At 40.8% G+C, this 3070-nt stretch overlaps 1 long non-coding RNA gene across 1 annotated transcript; it reads right to left on the bottom strand.

Moving 5' to 3' along the window:
* Positions 1-611: 611 nt before the first annotated feature.
* LOC117468062 (uncharacterized) lies at positions 612-1873 on the bottom strand. Its single transcript, XR_004554425.2, has 3 exons — positions 1537-1873; positions 1271-1378; positions 612-772 (listed from the first exon to the last, which is right to left on the bottom strand). It is a non-coding gene; the product is annotated as an uncharacterized lncRNA (long non-coding RNA).
* Between the last annotated feature and the right edge of the window lie 1197 nt (positions 1874-3070).

The following is a 3070-nucleotide window of genomic DNA, read 5'->3' as shown; positions in this document are numbered from 1 at the left end:
AACAATTTGCGAGCGATTTTTCAAGTTGACCGTCTGTAGTATATAGTGCCGCGCACATATACCATCAGGACGTTACTGATGGGGTGCGGCTGCGGAGTGATACTGTGTGTATGCAAGCCCGCATCTAGGACGGATCTATGTATCATGGCTGTAGACCTGTTAAGTAATAAAGATACCTCATACAAAGGTCTACGGATACCTTATTACTCTCCATGACCTGCGGTCAACTATATAGCATAAAGGACTATTACACCGTCTTTCTTGAACAATCCGAAGTGTTGCCAAACGTTTGATTTGTAGGTATTTTTCGGTGCGCTGTGTTTCTCTTTCTCCTCAACTTCTGTGTGGGTTGATAACTGAGACTCTCGGCCTCCGTAGTGGCGAAGCAAATATCAAAGATCGTCTCTGCTGAGCGTTGACAAGATGAGGGGATTTTATATGAATGAATCGTTTTTTTACCGATGCAAAGACGCTACGCAATCGATGCATCGCGAGTTCAACCCAAACTGTAGCCGATGTGCACTCTTTCAACCGGTGCACTCGCATCTTGAACGTTTATGCCGGTGCACCGATGCGAATCGGTGAATCTTAACATCTCTAATATACACACATTTACCTTTTGCAAGATCGCCAGATGTTTGGCTAGTTTCTGGCCAACAACTCCTCCCTTCTTCTGGAAGACAGATGTCAGCTGAGGTAGATGGCTGTCCAACTGCGCCATGAAGGCTGTTTCAAGTGGGATAGTCGTTATGCGCAGGAATTCAGCATGTATCTGTTATGCAAAAACAAAACGACAGAAGACAAAGAGCACATTCAGCCATTGGTGTAATGATATTTTGTATCTACTATATAATTAAAGGATATATTCTAATTTTGACCTCATTAACCAAGTCCTTGATAAGATGTGTATTGGTGTACAGTGTGTTCTAAGCAAAGTATTTCTATTAATCTAAGGTCATTTTTTTTAATTGACAATGGGTAAAATGTTGAGGAATAAAGTGAAAACCCCAATTCCAGCAGAAGCTGTTTTCTTCAGACAATCAAACAGACTGTTATAGAATAGCTGGTAAAGACAGCGGAACATTGAGCAGCTAAAGAGCCAAATACTTTACTAAGGAGTTGGTGGAAAGCAAAAACAGAGCTAAAAGATAATTATCAGATGGACAGAAACACCATTTCAAATGTATGATCATGTTGCTTTGTATCAGCTCAATGTGTACAGTAAATAGGCATTTCACCATACATTCACCATGTGAAATATATAACTTACCTCATCAATATGGAAAAGTGCAGGCCATCTGACTTTGAACTCTCCAGCAGATAGATTTCCCTTCACCACCTCTTTTCTTCCGCCACAGTCTTTACATTGCCACATAAACTAGACAAACAACAAAGAGAGAAATGGGGGGGGGAATTAAACATTAGTGATGGTGTTTCACAGTCACCTTTGGGTCTAAGCAGAGTGAACTAAACGAAAATCTTAATAGTTTGCTGAAAAGTTGAAAATTAAGGAATTTGTTTGATAAATTGACTTACCAAAACAACATGAGGTCCCCAAAGAGTAAGGTTCTGTTCCACATCACACCAACATCAGATATAAAAACCTGCAATAAAAATAAAGACGAGCAGAAATTAAAAATAATAATGGTAAATGAAAAAAGGTAATTGATTGCCAATGATTACTAACTTGTGTTGGGCCAATGACTCGAAATCCTACAAAATCCTGTGTGACTAACACATTTTTTTTTTCAAATAGAGCCTAAATATTACTGGATGTGGTGCACTTTTGCTAAATGTTTAGACAAATTGCTTGTGTTACCGCCCTTACATGCTAAACTGTTATTGCACTTGATGGCACCTTTTAAAAAAGGGAGAAGCTTTTCTTGCTTTCATTGTACATGTACATTACATGATTATATTCTATTCAATAGCAATACATTATTTCTCACTTTTGGCAAAGAGCATTGTCGACCTCAAGACGGGTAATTTAATTTAACCACATCTCGGAGCGCTTAGTTCTCTCTCCGCCGTGTGTGTGTGTGTGTGTGTGTGTGTGTGTGTGTGTGTGTGTGTGTGTGTGTGTGTGTGTGTGTGTGTGTGTGTGTGTGTGTGTGTGTGTGTGTGTGTGTGTGTGTGTGTGTGTGTGTGTGTGTGTGTGTGTGTGTGTGTGTGTGTGTGTGTGTGTGTGTGTGTGTGTGTTGCATGCATGCATGTAGCAGCCGCATGTGTAACTGCCCCGCCCCCTCACACACAGACCGGGGAGAGAAAGATCTCTTGTCTGGAATGGAAAGATCGAAAATACATCACAGACGCATTTTGTCTTATTGCATATTATAAACGGTGTTGCGAAACTCAGACTGCAATATAATGTTTAAGTAGCAATAATACATATGACGTGTATTTTTTTTTTTAAATGTCTCAATTACCGATAAACAGACCGTCCTGCTAGAGAGGTGATACTCTGCTGTGGAGAAAAGGTTTGTGGGTGTGTCGGCCACACTAAGAATTTCTGATTGGCTGGGCGAATATTAAAACACGCCCCGTGAAACTCTGAAAAGTTTTGTGAAGACGCCATTTTATTTGCTCGCATTATTAGCATTAGACCAGCGCACCAACGGAGAGAGAATAACTTATGGCAACACAAAAGAAAACATGGGAGCGGTGGAGTGATGAGGAGGTGTCGGCGTTCTGGCGATTTACTCTCCCCCCTCCCTATCAGCCTAGTTCGGGGGGAAAAGTACTCCGGTGTGAAAGCGCCTATAAGACCAAGATATGAACGTTAACCGCGGTAACATTAACCCCTTTCCGCCAGAGAGTAACGTTACCAAAAGCACCCTTACCATCGTGATTTCACATGTTTAGTTGTGTCCTAATATTACCACTGTGATAAGAATAAAAAACAAAACTTACAGTCGGTTAGGAACACAGCACGGCCAGTGGGGGCAGCAGGGAAGATGAAGCTACAAAAAAAGCCATAGTAACAGGCAGTTAACATTCAACTTATATTGGCCACAAACTAATAAGCAAGTCTAACAAGACAGATTGCATTTATCACGTATTTAAATTGAGA

Source organism: Pseudochaenichthys georgianus, chromosome 22, assembly GCF_902827115.2.
Source record: "Pseudochaenichthys georgianus chromosome 22, fPseGeo1.2, whole genome shotgun sequence".
NCBI lineage: Eukaryota > Metazoa > Chordata > Actinopteri > Perciformes > Channichthyidae > Pseudochaenichthys > Pseudochaenichthys georgianus.
Note: the sequence above shows the minus strand (reverse complement) of the source record. Positions and strands in the feature narration are given on the sequence as shown.